The 19,324-nt window shown below is 37.8% G+C and overlaps 1 pseudogene; it reads right to left on the bottom strand.

Annotated features, from left to right (window-relative positions):
- Nucleotides 1-4,064: 4,064 nt before the first annotated feature.
- On the bottom strand, nt 4,065-18,720 carry LOC123610324 (annotated as a pseudogene).
- Between the last annotated feature and the right edge of the window lie 604 nt (nt 18,721-19,324).

Genomic DNA, 19,324 nt, shown 5'->3' with positions numbered 1-19,324 from the left:
CCATTGTATATAAAAAGCACATCTTCTTTATCAATTCATCAGTTAATGGACATTTAGGCTCTTTCCATAATTTGGCTATTATTGAAAGTGCTGCTATAAACATTGGGGTACAAGGGCCCCTATGCATCAGCATTTGTATATCCCTTGGGTAAATTCCTAGCGGTGATATTGCTGGGTCATAGGGTAGATCCATTTTTAATTTTTTGAGGAACCTCCACACTGTTTTCCAGAGTGGCTGCACCAGTTTGCATTCCCACCAACAGTGCAAGAGGGTTCCCATTTCTCCACATCCTCTCCAGCATCTATAGTCTCCTGATTTGTTCATTTTGGCCACTCTGACTGGCGTGAGGTGATATCTGAGTGTGGTTTTGATTTGTATTTCCCTGATGAGGAGCGACGTTGAGCATCTTTTCATGTGCCTGTTGGCCATCTGGATGTCTTCTTTTTTTTTTTTTTTTTATTTATTTATTTATTTATTTATTTATTTATTTTTATTTTTGGGACAGAGAGAGACAGAGCATGAACGGGGGAGGGGCAGAGAGAGAGGGAGACACAGAATCGGAAACAGGCTCCAGGCTCTGAGCCATCAGCCCAGAGCCCGACGCGGGGCTCGAACTCACGGACCGCGAGATCGTGACCTGGCTGAAGTCGGACGCTTAACCGACTGCGCCAACCAGGCGCCCCCATCTGGATGTCTTCTTTAGAGAAGTGTCTATTCAGGTCTTCTGCCCATTTCTTCACTGGATTATTTGTTTTTGGGTGTGGAGTTTGGTGAGTTCTTTATAGATTTTGGATACTAGCCCTTTATCCGATATGTCATTTGCAGATATTTTCCCATTCCATCGGTTGCCTTTTAGTTTCGTTGATTGTTTCCTTTGCAGTGCAGAAGCTTTTTATCTTGATGAGGTCCCAATAGTTCAATTTTGCTTTTAATTCCCTTGCCTTTGGAGACGTGTCCTGTAAGAAATTGCTGCAGCTGAAGTCAAAGAGGTTTTTCCCTGCTTTCTACTCTAGGGTTTTGATGGTTTCCTGTCTCACATTCAGGTCCTTTGTCCATTTTGAGTTTATTCTTGTGAATTGTGTAAGAAGGTGGTCTAGTTTCATTTTTCTGCATGTCGCTGTCCAGTTCTCCCAGCACCATTTGTTAAAGACTTTTTTTTCCCCATTGGATATTATTTCCTGCTTTGTCAAAGATTAGTTGGCCATACATTTGTGGGTCCAATTCTGGAGTCTCTATTCTATTCCATTGGTCTATGTGTCTGTTTTTGAGCCAATATCATATTGTCTTGATGATTACAGCTTTGTAGTAGAGGCTAAAGTCTGGGATTGTGATGCCTCCCATTTTGGTTTTCTTCTTCAATATTACTTTGGCTATTTGGGGTCTTTTGTGGTTCCATACAAATTTTAGGATTGTTTTTTCTAGCTTCAAGAAGAATGCTTGTGCAATTTTGATTGGGATTGCATTGAATGTGTAGATTGCTTTGGGTAGTATTGACATTTTAACAATATTTATTCTTCCAATCCATGAGCATGGAATATTTTTTCATTTCTTTGTATCTTCTTCAATTTCCTTTATAACCTTTCTATAGTTTTCAGCATACAGATTTTTACGTCTTTGGTTAGGTTTATTCCTAGGTATTTTATGATTCTTGGTGCAGTTGTGAATGGGATCAGTGTCTTTATTTCTCTTTCTGTTGTTTCATTATTGGTGTATAAAAATGCAACTGATTTCTGTACATTAATTTTGTGTCCTGCGACTTTGCTGAATTCATGTATCAGTTCTAGCAGACTTTTGGTGGAGTCTATCAGGTTTTCTATGCAGAGTATCATGTCATCTGCAAAAAGTGAAAGCTTGACTTCATCTTTGCCAATTTTGATGCCTTTGATTTCATTTTGTTGTCTGACTGCCGATGCTAGAACTTCCAATACTACGTTAAGCAACAGCAGTGAGGGTGAACATCCCTGTCGTGTTCCTGATCTCAGGGAGAAAGCTCTCAGTTTTCCCATTTAGGATGATATTAGCTGTGGGCTTTTCACAGATGGCTTTTATGATGTTTATGAATGTTCCTTCTATCCCAACTTTCTCAAGGGTTTTTATTAAGAAAGGATGCTATATTATGCAGCAAAGGCAGTCCTGAGAGGAAAATACATTGCAGTTCAAGCCTATCTCAATAAACAAGTAAAATCCCAAATACAAAATCTAACAGCACACCTAAAGTAACTAGAAGCATAACAGCAAAGACATCACAAACCTAGCAGAAGAAGAGAAATACTAAAGATCAGAGCAGAAATAAACAATATAGAATCTAAAAAACAAACAAACAAACAAACAAAACCAGTAGAGCAGATCAATGAGTTGGTTTTTTTGAAAAAATAAACAAAATTGATAAACCACTAGCCAGGCTTCTCAAGAAGAAAAGAGAGGAGCCAAATAGATAAAATCACAGATGAAAATGTAATTATTACAACCAGTCCCTCAGAAATACAAGCAATTATCAAGGAATACTATGAAAAATTATATGCCAACAAACTGGACAACCTGGAAGAAATGGACAAATTCCTAAACACCCACACACTTCCAAAACTCAAACGGGAAGAAATAGAAAATTTGAACAGACCCATAACTAGTGAAGAAATTGAATCAGTTATCAAAAATCTCCCAAGAAATAAGAGTGCAGGACCAGATGGCTTCCTTGGGGAATTCTACCAGATATTTAAAGCAGAGATAATACCTATCCTTCTCAAGCTGTTCCAAAAAAAGAAAGGGAAGGAAAACTTCCAGACTCATTCTATGAGGCCAGCATTATTTTAATTCCCAAACCAGAGACCCAGAAGAAAAAGAGAACTACAGGCCAATATCCCTGATGAATATGGATGCAAAAATTCTCAACAAGATACTAGTAAATCAAATTCAACAGCATATAAAAAGAATTATTCACCATGATCAAGTGGGATTCATTCCTGAGCTTCAGGGCTGGTTCAATATTTGCAAATCAATCAATGTGATACATCACATTAATAAGAGAAAAGATAAGAACCATATGACCCTGTCAATAGATGCAGAAAAAGCATTTGAGCTTACTTTTGTTAAGATTCCACATGAAAGAGATCATATGGTATTTGCCTTTCTCTAATTGCATGAAGCGTTATGCCTTCAACGTCCATTCATTGAGTCACAAGTGCCAAGATTTCATTCTTTTTTATAGCTGAATAATATTTCACTGTGTGTGTGTGTGCGCGCATGTGCGCACATGTGCATGAATCCCTTCTTATTCATTCACTCATTGGTGGACACTTAGGTTTTTTCCATGTCTTGGCTACTGTAAATAATGATTCAATAAACATGAGATGCATATATTTTTTCAAATCAGTGTTTTCATTTTTTTTAAGACAAATACCCAGGAGTGGAATTGCTGGATCATATGGTAGTTCTACTTTGAATTTTTTGAAGAAATTCCACACTGTTTTCCATAGTGGTTGCATCAATTTACATTCCTACCAACAATGCACAAGTGTTCTCTTTTCTCTATATGAATGCCTGCACTTGTTATTTCTTGTCTTTTTGATACCAGCCATTCCTATATGTATGAACTATCTCACTGTGGTTTTGATTTGCATTTCCCTGATAATTAGTGATGTTGAGCATAACTTTATGTACCTGTTGGCTATCTGTATGTCTTGTTTGGAAAAATGTCTATTCAGATATATTGTTTAGTTTGTTTGTAGTTGTTGAGTTGTAGAATTTCTTTGTTTTGGATAGTAGTTCTTTATCAGATACATGATTTGCAAGTGATCTTCTCCCCTTCGGTTTGTTGCCTTTTCATTTTGTTGTGCAGTACCTTTTTCTTTTTTTTAATATACTTTGCTTCCTTTGCTGTACAGTAGCTTTTTAGTTTGATGTAGTCCCACTTGTTTTTACACTTGGTGTCAGATCAAAAAACTCATCGACAAAACTGATGTCAAGGACATGACTGCCTTTGTTTTCTTAAGAGTTTTATGGTTTCAGGTCTTCAAGTGTTTAATCATTTTGAGTAAATTTTTTTTGTGATGTAAGAAGTGTTTTTGTGTGTGTGAATGAAAACCTAATTTTTTAAAGTGGGCTCTGGGTACTGAGGGTAAGTCCCTTTCAGTGTTGTGGTGGTGATTTTGTCCTTTTCAATGATGTGAACAATGACTCCTATGTCTGACACTGCATCCTGGTCCAGAGCTTTAAGCATGGCTTGTTATATGAATTCAAGCAGGTGCTCTAGATTCATGTTTGGCTCCCAGAGGGACTCATATATCCCATACATTTGTTTATCGCATATGCGGATGACCAGAAAGTCGTCAGTCACTGTGGGGTAGCTGATGAGGTCTAAAGGGCAATGAAGGGCTTAAAGATTTTGGGAACTAATTGGGCAATTACTAGGTCAGTGTAGTACTGGCCAAACTATTTCTCAGAAAGGAGGTTGGCCACTATGCTCATGAAGGTTTAAGGCTTTATCTGCCAGCCATACTATAGCTCATACACGTTCATCCAGAACTTGAGGTGCAGAGCAGTAGTCTGGACATTGGTGGTGAGTCCAGCCAATCTGATGTACAGCCAGTCAGCCATGGAAAAATCTTCTGGAAGTCTGTGGTTATCACCTGGGCCTGGAAGTAGGACTAATTGTATTATCTTCTCCCTTTGTTTTATTTTTTATTGAGGTGTAATTAACATACAATTTTGTATTAGTTTCAGGTGTATAACACTGGTTCAAGAATTCTATACATTACTCACAACTTACCATGATCACTGTCATCACTATCTGTCACCATACAATGTTATTACAATATTATTGGCTATATTCCCTATGCTCTACTTTTCATCTCCATGACTTACTTATTTTACTTACTTATTTTAAGAAATTTGTACCTCTTAATCTCCTTTATATCACCCACCCCCTCTTCTCTGGCAGCCACCAGTTTGTTCCCTGTTTTTAAGAGTCTTTTTGTTTGTTTGTTCCTTCATTTGTTTTGTTTTTTAGGTCCCACATGTAAATGAAATCATATGGCATTTGTCTTTTTCTATATGACTTGTTTCACATAGTGTAATACCCCCTAGGTCTATCTATGTTGTCACAAAGGACAAGGTTTCACCTTTTTTATGGCTGAGCAATATTCCAGCTTGCACATGCACGTGTGTACACATACACACACATACACACACACACACACACACACACACCCCACACTGAATCTTTATTCATTCATCTATTTATAGACATAGGTTGCTTCCATAACTTGTTATTATAAATAATGCTGCCATAAACACAGGGATGCACATATCTTTTCAAATTAATGTTTTTGTATTCTTTGGGTAAATACCCAGTAGAGAAATTACTGAATCAAGTAACGTTTCTGTTTTTAATATTTTGATAAATCTCCATACTGTTTTCCACAGTGGCTGTACCAATTTGCATTCCCACCAACTGTGCACAAGATTTTCTTTTTCTCCACCTCCTCACTAACATGTATTATTTCTTGTCTTTTTGACAATAGCCATTCTGACAGTATAAGGTGATATCTCATTGTGGTTTTGATTTGCATTTTCCTGATAATCAGCAATGTTGAGCATCTTTTTTCTTGTGGGTCTGTTGGCCATCTGTATTTCTGTGGAAAAATATCTATTAAGATCTTCTGCCCATTTTTTGATAAAATTACTTTTTTGATATCAAATTTTGTGTTCTTTATACATTTTGGTTATTAACCCCTTATCAGATAAATCATTTGTGAAGATCTTCTCTCATTCAGTAGGTTGTCTTTTCATTTTGTTGACGGTTTCCTTAGCTATGCAAAAGAATTTTATTTTGTGGTAGTCACAATAGTTTGTTGTTGCTTTTGTTTCCTTTACCTGGAGACATATCTAGAAAAACGTTGCTAAGGCAATGAGAGATTACTGCATATATTTTTATCTAGAAGTTTTATGGTTTCAGATCTCACATTTAGGTCTTTAAACCATTTTGAATTTATTTTCGTGTAGGGTATTAAAGTATATGGTCCGGTTTTCCCAGTACCATTTATTGAAGGGACTTTCCCCCACTGTATATTCTTGCCTACTTTATTATAGATTGACCATATAAACATGGGTTTATATCTGGGATCTCTATTCTGTTGATCTTTGTGTCTATTTTTGTACCATACTGCTTTTTTATAGCTTTGTAGTTTATATCTTGAAACCTGGGATTGTGGTACCTCTAGCTTTGTTCTTCTTTCTTGACATTGTTTTAGCTATTTGAGTAGCTTTTTTTGGCTTCATACAAATTTCAGTATAATTTTACTTCTGTGAAAATTGTTGTTGTTTTAATCAAGATTGCACTGAATTTGCAGATAGCTTTGGACATTGTGGACACTTTAACAATATTAATTCTTCTTAAATCCATTGGCATGGAATATATTTCCATTTGTTTATATCATCTTCAATTTTTTCATGAGTGTTTTATGGTTTTCAGAGTATGGGTTTTTCACCTCCTTGATTAAGTTTATTCCTCGGTATTTTATATTTTGTGGTGCAATTGCAAATGGGATTGCTTTTTTAAAAATTTCTTTCTCTGCTACTTTGTTATTAGTGTATAGAAATGTAACAGATTCTGTATGTTTATTTTGTATTCTGCAAATTTACTGACTACTTTATTTCTAATAGTTTTTAGGTGGAGTCTTTAGGGTTTTATAGAGAGATTATCAAGTCAGTTACAAATAGTGACAGTTTCACTTTTTAATTTGGATGCCTTTTATTTTTCTTGTCTGATTTCCACAGCTAGGACTTCTAGTGCTATGTAGAATAAAGTGGTGGGAGTGAATAGACATCCTTTTCTTGTTCCTGATCTTGGAGGAAAAGTTTTTAGTTTTTCTCCATTGGGTATGATGTTAGCTGTTTTTCATATATGACCTTTATTATGTGGAGCTATGTTCCCTTTAAATCCACTTTGTTCAGAAACTTCATCATAAATGAATGTATTTTTCAAATGTTTTTTTCTGCATCTATGGAAATGATGATACAGTTTTTATCTTTTCTTAATGTGATACATCACATCAATTGATTTGTGAATACCGAACTACCCTTGAATCCCTGGAATAAATCCTACTTGATTGTGGTGAATGATTTAAAAAATGTATTGCTGAATTCAGTTGATATATTTTGTTGAGGATTTTTGCATCTATGTTCATCAGAGATATTGATATTGGCCTGTAAGTTTTTTTTAAGTTCATTTATTTATTTTGAGAGAGAGAGAGCGTGCAAACATGAATAGGGGAGGGAAAGAGAAAGAGGGAGAGAGAGAATCCCTGTCAGCACAGAGCCCAATGTGGGGCTCGATCTCATGAACCATGAGATCATGACCTGAGCCAAAATCAAGAGTTGGACACTAAACTGAGCCACTTAGGCGCCCCAGCCTGTAGGGTTTGTTTGTTTGTTTTTTAATAGTTGCCTTTGTCAGGTTGATGTTGATTTTATAGAATAAATTTGGAAATTTTCCTTCTTCTTTTAGGAATAGCTTGAGAAGAATAGGTATTAACTCTTCTTTAAATGTTTGGTAGAATTCACCTATGTAGTGATCTGGTCCAGGACTTTGCTGGGAGTTTTTTGAGTACTGTTCAATTTTATAACAGGTAATTAGTCTGTTCAAATTTTTTGTTTCTTCCTGATTTAGTTTTGGAAGATTCTATACTTCTAAGAATTTACCCCCCCCCCCCCTTTTTTTTGTAGGTTGTCCAATTTGTTGACATATAAATTTTATGATATTCTCTTATAATTCCTTGTATTTCTGTGGTGTTGGTTATTTTCTCTTCTTTGTTTCTGATTCTGAGTCCTCCCTTTTTAAATTTTCTTAATGTTTATTTATTTACTTTTAATTTTTTAAAATATCTTTTAAAGTTTATTTTGAGAGACAGAAAAAGTGTGAACAGGGGAGGAGCAGAGGGAGAGGAGAGAGTGAGAATCCCAAGCAGGTTTCGGCACTGCTGGCAAGAAGCTCAATGCAGGGCTCTAACTCATGAACTGTGAAATCATCACCTGAGGCAAAGTCAGACGCTTAACCAACTGAGCCACCCAGGCACCCCAAATGTTTATTTTTGAGAGAGAGTGAGCACATGTGAGCAGAGGAGGGGCAGAGAGAGAGGAAGACACAGAATCTGAAGCTGGTTCCAGGATCTGAGCTGTCAGCACAGAGCCCAACATGGGGCTTGAACTCACAAACCATGAGATATGACCTGAACTGAAGTCAGACACTTAACCAACTGAGCTGCCCACATGCCTCAAGTCCTCTTTTTCCCTTGATGAGTTTGATGAAGGTTTATCGTTTAGTTTATCTCCTCAAAGAACCAGCTCCTGGTTTCATTGGTCTTATCTATATATTGTTTTTAGTCTCTATTTCATTTATTTCAACTCTAATCTTAATTTTCCTTCCTTGTAATAGCTTTGGTCTTTGTTCATTGTTCTCTTCCTAATGCTTCAGGTGTAAGATTAGGTGTTTGAGGTTTTTTGTTTTTTATTATTTTTTTTAAGGTAGGCCCATATCATGATAAGCTTTCCTCTTAGAATTGCTTTTGCTGCATCTCCAAGATTTCAGACCATTTTGTTTTCTTTCTGTTTTTAAATTTTTTAAATGCTTATTTATTATTGAGAGACAGAGCAAGAGCATAGGCGGGGTAGAGAGAGGGGGAGAGACAGAATCTTAAGCTCCAGGCTCTGAGCTGTCAGCACAGAGCCTGATGAGGGACTCGAATTCATGAACCAAGAGATCAAGACCTGAGCCAAAGTCAGTAGCTTAACCAACTGAGGCAACCAGGTGCCCAAGACCATTGTGTTTTCATTTGCACTGGTCTCCATGTATTTTTTTCTAAATTTCCTTTTTTATTCGTGGTTAACCCATTCATTGTTTAGTAGCTTGTTTAGCCTCCATGTCCTTTTGTGTTTTCCAGATATTCTTGTAATTGATTTGTTTCATACCATTGTGGTTGGAAAAGTTGCTTAATATGATTGCAATCTTCTTAAATTTATTGACATTTTTGTGGTCTAAAATGATCTATCCTGGAGAATGTTCCATATACACGTGGAAAGAATGTGTATTCTGCTATTTTTGGATGGGCTATTCTGTATATATTTGTTAGGTCCATCTGGTCTAATATGCCATTCAAAGACACTTTCCTTGTTAATTTTCTGTCTGAATCATCTATTAATGTAAATGGGTTGTTAAAGTCCCCTACTACTATTGTATTATTGTCAATTTCTCCCTTTATGTCTGTTAATATTTGGTTTATGTATTTAGGTGCTCCTATGTTAGATACATAGATATTTATAACTGTTATATCCTCTTATTGTATTGATCCCTTATTATATAGCGTTCTTTGTCTCTTACCAGTCTTTGTTTTAAAGTATATTATGTCTAATTATTGCTCCCCTTTCTTCTTTATTTTTCCTTCTATTTGTATGGTATGTTTTTTCAGCCCTTCATTTCCAGCCTACATGTCTTTAGGTCTTAAGTGAGTCTCTTCTAGGCAGCATAAAAACACATCTAACTTTTTAAATCTAGTCAGCCCCCCTAGGTCTTTTGATTGGAGCATTTAGTCCATTTAAAGTAATTATTAATAAGTATGTACATATTGCCATTTTGTTAACTGTTTCCTGGTTGTTTGTGTAGTTCTTCTCTGTTCCCTCCTTCTTCTATTGCTCTCTTCTCTTGTGGCTTGATGGATTTCTTTAGTGTTATGCTTGGATTCATTTCTCTTTATTTTTTGTGTATCTATTATAGGTTTTTGATTTGGGGTTACCATTATATTTGTATATAACATCTTATGTGTACAGCAGTCTATGTTAAGTTGGTGGTTGCTTAAGTTTGAACACACTCTAAAGGCATAAATTTTTAGTCCCCCCTCCATGTTTCATGTATTTGTTGTAATAGTTTATAACTTTTTGTGTATCATATCACTCAACTGTTTTTTTTTTTTTTTTTGAGGATATAGATTTTACTGCTTTTGGGTTTTAATTCCATACTACCTTTATAAGTGATTAAACTACTTCCTTTACTACATGTTTGCTTTTAGTCATGAATTTTCCTTTCATAATTTTTGTTTTAGTCCTGATTATGGCCTTTATTTCCTACTGAAAGAATTGTCTTTAACATTTCTTGTAAGGCTAGTTTAGTGATGATGAACTCCTTTGTTTGACTGGGAAAGTCTTTATCTCTCCATTCTGAATGATAACCTTGCTGGGTAAAGTATTCTTTTTATTTTATTTTATTTTATTTTTTTAAAATTTAGATCTAAATTAGCATATAGTACAACAATGATTTTAGGAGTAGATTCCTTAATGTCCTTTACCCATTTAGCCCATCCCCCCTCCACAAGCCCTCTAGTAACCCTCTGTTTGTTCTCCATATTTAAAGTCTCTTATGTTTTGTCCCCCTCCCTGTTTTTATATTTTTTGTTTCCCTTATGTTCATCTGTTCTGTGTCTTAAAGTCCTCATATGAGTGAAGTCACATGATATTTGTTTTTCTCTGATTAATTTCGCTTAGCATAATACACTCTAGTTCCATCCATGTAGTTGAAAATGGCAAGATTTCATTCTTTTTGATTGCCGAGTAATACTCCATTGTATATATATGCCATATCTTCTTTATCCATTCATCCATCGATGAACATTCGGGCTGTTTCCATACTTTGGCTATTGTTGATAGTGCTGCTATAAACATTGGGGTGCATGTGTCCCTTCAAAACAGCACACCTGTATCCCTTGGACAAATACCTAGTAGTGCAATTGCTGGGTCATAGTGTAATTCCATTTTTAATTTTTTTGAGGAACCCCCATACAGTTATCCAGAGTGGCTGCACCAGTTTCCCTTCACACCAGTAGGGCAAAAGAGATGCTCTTTTTCCACATCCTTGCCAACATCTGTTGTTGCCTGAGTTGTTAATGTTAGCCATTCTGACAGGTGTAGGTGGTATCTAATTGTGGTTTTGAGTTCTATTTCCCTGATGATGAGTGATGTTGGGCATTTTTTCATGTGTTGGGTGGCCATCTGGGTGTCTTCTTTGGAGGAGTGTCTATTCATGTCTTTTGCCCATTTCTTCACTGGATTATTTGTTTTTGGGGTGTTGAGTTTGATAATTCTTTATAGATTTTGGATACTAACCCTTTACCTGTTATGTCGTTTGCAAATATCTTCTCCCATTCTGTCAGTTGCCTTTTGGTTTTGCTGATTGTTTCCTTTGGTGTGCAGAAGCTTTTTTTTTGATGAGGTCCCAGTAGTTCATTTTTGCTTTTGTTTCCCTTGCCTCTGGAGATGTGTTGTGTAAGAAGTTGCTGCGGCCAAGGTGAAAGAGGTTTTTGCCTGCTTTCTCCTCAAGGATTTTGTTGGCATTCTGTCTTAAATTTAGGTCTTTCATCCATTTTGAGTTTATTTTTGTGCCTGGTGTAAGAAAGTGGTCCAGGTTCATTTTTCTGCATGTTGCTGTCCAGTTTTCCCAGCACCACTTGCTGAGGAGACTGTCTTTATTCCATTGGATATTCTTTCCTGCTTTGTCAAAGATTGGCCATACATTTGTGGGTCCATTTCTGGGTTCTCTATTCTGTCCCAATGATCTGAGTGTCTGTTCTTGTGCCAGTATCATGCTGTCTTGATGATTACAACTTTGTAGCATAGGTTGAAGTCCAGGATTGTGATGCCTCCTGCTTTGGTTTTCTTTTTCAATGTCACTTTGGATATTCAGGGTCTTTTCTGGTTCCATACAAATTTTAGGGATTATTTGTTATAGCACTGTGAAGAATGCTCATGTTATTTGGATAGGGATTGTACTGAATATGTAGATTGCTTTGGGTAGTATCGACATTTTAACAATATTTGTTCTTCCTATCCAGGAGCATGGAATCTTTTTCCATTTTTTGGTGTCTTCTTCAATTTATGTCATAAGCTTTTTATAGTTTTCAGTGTATAGATTTTTCACCTCTTTGGTTAGATTTATTCCTAGGTATTTTATGGTTTTTGGTGCAATTATAAATGGGATCAATCCTTGATCTCTCTTTCTGTTGCTTCATTGTTGGTGAATAGAAATGAAACTGATTTCTGTGCATTGATTTTATATCCTGCAACTTTGCTGAATTCATGAATCAGATCTAGCAGTTTTTTGATGAAATCTTTTGGGTTTTCCACATAGAGTATCATGTCACCTGCGAAGAGTGAAAGTTTGACCTCCTCCTGGCTGATCTGGATGCCTTTTATTTCTTTGTGTTGTCTGATTGCTGAGGCTAAGACTTCCAATATTATGTTGAATAACAGTGGTGAAAGTGGACATCCCTGTCTTGTTCCTGACCTTACGAGAAAATCTGTTTTTCCTCATTGAGGATGATATTAGCGTTGGGTCATTAATATAAGGCTTTTATGATCTCGAGGTATGATCCTTCTATCCCTACTTTCTTGAGGGCTTTTATCAAGAAAGGATGCTGTATTTTGTCAAATTTCTTTTATTGATGTGATGAATCACGTTAATTGTTTTGTAGATATTGAATCAGCCCTGCATCCCAGTTATAAATCCCACTTGGTCATGGTGAATAATTTTTTTTAATGTATTGTTTGATCCGGTTGGCTAAGATCTTGTTGAGGATTTTTGCATCCATGTTTATCAGGGAAATTGGTCTATAGTTCTCCTTTTTAGTGGTGTCTCTGTCTGGTTTTGGAATCAAGGTAATGCTGGCCTCATAGAAAGAGTTTGGAAGTTTTCCTTCCATTTCTATTTTTTTGGAACAGCTTCAAGAGAATAGGTGTTAACTCTTCCTTAAATGGTAGAATTGCCCCAGAAAGCCATCTGGCCCTAGACTCTTGTTTTTTGGGAAATTTTTATTACTCATTGGATTTCTTTACTGGTTATGGGTGTGTTTAAATTTTCTATTTCTTCTTGTTTCAGTAGTGTATATGTTTCTAGGAATTTGTCCATTTCTTCCAGATTGCCCATTTTACTGGCATATAATTCCTCATAATATTCTCTTATTGTTTTTATTACTGCCGTGTTGGTTGTGATCTCTCCTCTTTTGTTCTTGATTTTATTTATTTGGGTCCTTTCCTTTTTCTTTTCGATCAAACTGGCTAGGGGTTTATCAATTTTGTTAATTCTTTCAAAGAGCTAGCTTCTGGTTTCACTGATCTGTTCTACTGTTTTTGTTTTGTTTTTGTTTTTTTTGGTTTTTTTTTTCGGGTTTATTCACATTAATCTCTGCTCTAATCTTTATTATTTCCTGTCTTCTGCTGGTTTTGGGTTTTATTTGCTGTTCTTTTTCCATCTCTTTAAGGCGTAAGATTAGGTTGTGTATCTGAGATCTTTCTTCCTTCTTTAGGAAGGCCTGGATTGCTATATACTTTCCTCTTATGACCGCCTTTGCTGTGTCCCATACGTTTTGGGTTGTGGTATTATCATTTTCATTGGCTTCCATATAATTTTTCACCTCCTCTTTCTTAGTTGGCCCATTCACTCTTTAGTAGGATGTTCTTCAGTCTCCAAATATTTGTTACCTTTCCAAATTTTTTCTTGTGGTAGATTTCGAGTTTCACAGTGTTGTGGTCTGAAAATATGCACGGTATAATCTTGATCTTTTTGTACTTGCTGAGGACTGATTTGTGTCCCAGTATGTGGTCTATTCTGGAGAATGTTCCATGTGCACTGGAGAGGTGCTTTAGGATGAAATGTTCTGAATATATCCATTAAGTCCATCTGGTCCAGTGTGTTATTCAAAGCCATGGTTTCCTTGTTGATTATTTGATTAGATTATCTGTAGATTGCTGTGAGTGGGGTGTTGAAGCCTCCTACTATTATGGTGTTACTATCAGTGAGTTTATGTTTGTGATTAATGGATTTATATATTTGGGTGCCTCCACATTTGGTGCATAAATGTTTACAATTGTTAGGTCTTCTTGGAGGATAGACCCTTAATTATGATATAATGCCCTTCTTCATCTCTTGATACAGACTTTATTGTAAAGTCTCGATTGTCTGATATAAGTATGGCTACTCTGGCTTTCTTTTGTTGACCATTAGCATGATAGATGGTTCTCCATCCCCTTACTTTCAATCTGAAGGTGTCTTTAGGTCTAAAGTGGGTCTCTTGTAAATAGCATAAAGATGGATCTTGTTTTCTTATCCATTCTATTACTCTATGTCTTTTGATTGGAGCATTGAGTCCATTGACATTTAGAGTACTGAAAGATAACAATTTATTGCCATTATGTTGCTTGTAGAGTTGGAGTTCCTGGTGGTGTTCTCGGATCCTTTCTAATCTTTGTTGCTTTTGGTATCTACCTATCTATCGTCTATTTTTTTTTTTCATCTTTTCTCCCCTCAGAGAGTCCCCCTTAAAATTTCTTGTAGGGCTGGTTTAGTGTCACAAACTCCTTTAATTTTTGTTTGTCTGGGAAACTTTATCTCTCCTTCTATTTTAAATGACAGCCTTGCTGGATAACGAATTCTTGGTTGCATATTTTTCTGATTCAGCACGTTGAATATATCTTGCCACTCCTTTCTGGCCTGCCAAGTTTCTATGGATAGGTCTGCTGCAAGCCTGATCTGTCTTCCCTTGTAGGTTATGGACTTTTTTTCTCTTGCTGCTTTCATGATTCTCTCCTTGCCTGAGTGTTTTGTGAATTTGACTCTGCTATGCCTTGTTGATGCTCAGTTTTTGTTGAATGTAATGGGGATCCTCTGTGTTTCCTGGATTTTGATGTCTGTGTCTTTCCCCAGGTTAGGAAAGTTTTCTGCTATGATTTGCTCATATAACCCTTCTACCCCTATTTCTCTCTCTTCCTTTTCTGGGATGCCTATGATCCTGATGTTCCTTTTTAATGAGTCATTGATTTAATTCTTAAATCGTGCTCTTTTGCCTTAATCTCCCTCTTTTTTTCTGCTTCATTATTCTCCATAAGTTTGTCCTCTATATCGCTGATTCTCTGTTCTGCCTCCTCCATCCTTGCCTCTGCAGCATCCATTCGAGATTGCAGCTCAGTTATAGCATTTTTTATTTCATCCTGACTAGGTTTTACTTCTTTTTTCTCTGCAGAAAGGGATTCGAATCCATTGTCAACTCCAGCTAGTATTCTTATTATCATGATTCTAAATTTTGGTCCAGACATCTTGCTTGTATCTGTATTGGTTAAACCCCTGGCTGTCATTGCTTCCTCTCTTTCTTTTGGGGTGAATTCCTTCATTTCATCATTTTGAACGTAGAAAAGGAATTAAGGAGGTAGAAAAATTAAAATTAAAAAAAAATTAAAATTATAAAAATATTATAATTAAAAACAAATACACACACAAAAAATTGAATAAATGATGCTAGGTCCTAGGTGTGTTTTGGTCTGGGTATTGAAAGTGGCTTGATAGAGAAAAAAGGAAAAAAAAGGAAATCATTTGAAAACTTGAAAAAATGAATACAATGAAGTAGACTAAAATAAAATGATGGAAGTAAAATAGAATTTGAAAAAATTTACACAAAGGTAAAAAATATAGTAGAAAAAAATAAAAATATTTTTAATAAAAATTGAAAATAAAAATGAATTTTTTCTTTCTGTATTCAAGAAAAGAAATGAAAGAGGAGAGAAAGGAAGAAAGAAAGAAAGAAAATCGAATAGATGGACCTAACAGACTGAAATACAACTGAAATTACTTTGTTTTCCCCTAGAAGTCAAACTGTGAAGTGCTTTACAGTCCGTAAATTAAGCAGGTGGTGAGACTAGTGTTCTTGAAGAGTGAGGTTGGCCCAGTTGGGCAGGGCTTAGTGTAATGGCTTCCTTTTCCACTAGATGGCGCTGATAGCCTACTGTGATGGATTGCTGTGGTGCTTGTAGGTGAGTATACGCATGCGTGGAAGTGGTGAAAATGGCGTCACCAAGCTACTCAGTCTCTAGTACTGGAACTCTCTTCTCCCTGACCAGTAATTGTGCACCCGTCCTTCATCTTCAGCTTCTGTCCACTCCTCACTTCCACACTGTCCATGAGGAAGCCCCAGGCAGCACCTCCCTCCCAAGTTTTGTCTCAGATGTGGCTGCCTTCCCTGCCCCCACCCCTTCTGAGGGACTGTGGCTTTGACCCATTCCGCCCCTCTGCAGAGGGTCTCACCGAGCAATGGCCAAGTGCTGGCCACACCCAGGAACGCTTGCAGGACCATGCTGCTGCCGATGCCCGGAGACTGCAGCCAGGTGCCAGACAGCCCCCAAAAAAGTTCACGAAACAGTGTAGCAGCAGCTCCTCAGGGATTATGGAAAATCACAACATACATCTGGCACCAGGCTTCACCCCCAATGACCTTGTTCCAGCACCAGTGAATGTGGCCGTTCTCTGAGGTCTGCTGCGCCCAGGTGGCCTCACAGCTTCTACTAAATGTCCTTCCAGCAGTGGAACCGCTTCTCCCTGTGTGGCCCAAGAATCTCCCAGACCCCACTCTGCTCCTGGGGATTCGTCCTTACCACCAGAGCACTGCCAGGTATCGAGCTGTGGAGTTTCAGACTCTGCACTCACCCTGTTTAGTCTTAATGGAATCTAAACCCTCTCTTTTCTCCTTTCTTCCTTTTTAGTTCAGTCCTTGCAGCTGTTTCCAATTTTCCTCTTTCTCTCCAGCTACTTTTGGGGAAGGGTGCTTTTCCCATATTCTTTCCCCCCACCCCCATCTCCGTCCTCTCTCCACATGCAAAAGTGGCTCCCTGCCCTCTAGCTTTTCTCTCCCCAAGTTCACCTCTCCATGCCACATACCTGCTGAATTCTGTGGTTCAAGTTGTGCAGATTGTTGTATTAATCCTCAGATCAGTTTTCTAGGTGTGCAGGATGGTTTAGCGTTGGTCTGGCTGTATTTCATGGACATGAGACACACAAAAAACTTCTATGCTGTTCTGCCATCTTGGCTCCTCCCCAGGGTAAAGTATTATTAGTTTCAGGCAATTTCTTCCTTGCAGTACTTTGAATATATCATGCCACTCCATTCTGGCCTGCAAAGTTGCTGAGAATCAGCTAGAAGCCTTATGGGTTTTCCTTTGTGTGTAACTATTTACTCTTCCTAATCTAAAAATTCCCTCTTTATGATTGCTTTTTGCCATTTTGATTACTTTGTGTCTCGGTGTGGATCTCCTTGGGTTCATTTTGTTAGGAACTCTCCGTGATTCCTGGATCTGCATATCTGTTTCCTTCCCCAGATTAGGTAAGTTTTCTACCTCCTGCTCTTTCTTCTTCTGGGATCCCTATAAATGTTATTATGCTTAATGATGTTGCAGAGTTCCCCTTAAGCTATTCTCATTTTTTAATTTTTTTCCCTTTTTGCTATTAGCTTGGTTGCTTTCAATCATCCTCTTTCAGATTGCTGATTCATTCCTCTGCATCCTCTAATCTGCTGTTATTCCCTCTAGTGCATTTTTAATTTATTATTGAATTTTTCACCTGTTACTTTTTTGTTTTCTACTTGAAGTTCTCGTTCAGTTCATCCATTCTTTCCTCAAGTCCAGGGAGTAGCTTTATGACCATTACTTTCAATTCTTTATCAGGCATATTGCTTACCACAGTTTAATTTAGCTCTTTTTTTCCAATACTGTTTTATTCTTTCATTTGGTACATATTCCTCTATCTCATTTGCTTAACTTTGTTTCCACGTATTAGGTAAGTCAGCTACATCTCCTTGTCTTGAAAGTGGTGGCATTGTGTAGAAGAGGTCCTGTGGTGTCCTGTAGCACAATCCCTGGTGACAATCCCTAGTCACCAGAACTGAGAGCTGCAGTGGTGTCTCTTCTGTGGGCTGCTTGTGCCCTGCTGTTGTGGCTAAGCCACTTGTCTTCATCTCAGACTGCTGTAATGACCCACTGCCTGATGTAAGCACACTGGGCAGGGTTTGGTCCCTCTGCTGATAACAGAACTGTCTAGGCCATTGTGGTGGGCAAGGCTGGCAGTCAAGGTAACTGAAATTAGCCTCTCTGCCAGTTGCAGGCACACAAAAGGTAAGGCTTGCTTCCTACAAGGCCAACTGAAAGGCTTTCATTGGTAGGCTGCAATCAGACTAAGCATCTGCAGTTACCCTCTTTGCCACAGCAGGTGCAAAAGCAGTTGAGCTTGCTCCCTGTGCAGCCAGCTAAGAGGCTCAGTTGGTGAAACTGCAGGCACACTGATGTGTGGGGTTATCCCCCTTCTCCTCACTTTGGAGTGGTGCTGGTTGGACTTGCAGGGGGCTGGATGCCTACTGAGGTGGGTGGGTCTGTGGGGCAATCCAGGGGCAGGGCATGTAGCGCTAGCAAGATAGGTGGAGAGTGTTAACAATGACTCACACAAGTATCTGGTTTTCCTGTCTGGAGAAGAGAAATGGTGCCTGCTGGTTCTCCACCCCCCCCCCCCACCGCACCCCCCAGAGAAATCTAAAGATCCCTGGCCTTCCAGTGCACATTCTGAAATTAGTAAATCAATCTCCTTCACATATACCCCAGGAACTTTTCAAATTGCTGCTTCTGTGCTGTCTTGAGTTACTAAGCTGACTCTTTAAGGGCAGGGACTCATTTTCCTATTGCCTTCCTGCTCTCCCAGACTTAAGGTGGCTGATCTTTAAAGTATGTTTTTAAAGCCCTGCTTATTTTAAATTCTCCTGAAGTTAAACACCACTGGCTTGCAAGGCCACATAAGGGGACTGGTCTTCCCAGTGTGGGTCCCCTGTGCCTGGAGTGCCTGGTATGAGGTCTCGTCCTTTTCGCTTCTCCATTCTGGTGGTATCCCTCCCATTTGTGGTTACTCTCACCAGGGTTTTGGTTTCCACTCTTCATACCTTTTTCAATGTGATCTCCTCACTACAATGGACTGTGGGAGGTCTGTTCTACCAGTCTTCAGGATGTTTTCAGAGTTAGCTGTATAAATACAGCTGCTATGTTGGTGGCCTGTGGGATGAGGTGAGCTCAGGTTCCTCCTACTCTGCCATCTTCTCTCTTCCCTGAACTTTCTCTCTTCCATTCACTCAATAAGGGTAGTTGAAGATTAAAAAAAGGCTTTAAGAATTTTATCAAGGAGCAAATTCCAACAGGTTGAATGACTAATGGAAAGTTTGCTACTTTAGAACACTAACTCTGTCAGGCAAGTAGTCTTTCCCCCATTTGACATAAGTTTTGGTTGAGAAAAGCAATTTTTTCATGATTATATAACACGCCAACGATGAGAGTTCAATTCAAACACAGATCTGCCTGAGAAAGCCACTTTCTACTATTCCAATAGTAGACAAATTTTAGCATGCTTTAGAATATCTAACTATTGGGGTGCTCAATCCAAATACAGATTCCCAGATGGCCTCTTGGAATATGTACCTTTTATAAACA

This window comes from Leopardus geoffroyi, chromosome C2 (assembly GCF_018350155.1).
Source record: "Leopardus geoffroyi isolate Oge1 chromosome C2, O.geoffroyi_Oge1_pat1.0, whole genome shotgun sequence".
Lineage (NCBI taxonomy): Eukaryota > Metazoa > Chordata > Mammalia > Carnivora > Felidae > Leopardus > Leopardus geoffroyi.
Note: the sequence above shows the minus strand (reverse complement) of the source record. Positions and strands in the feature narration are given on the sequence as shown.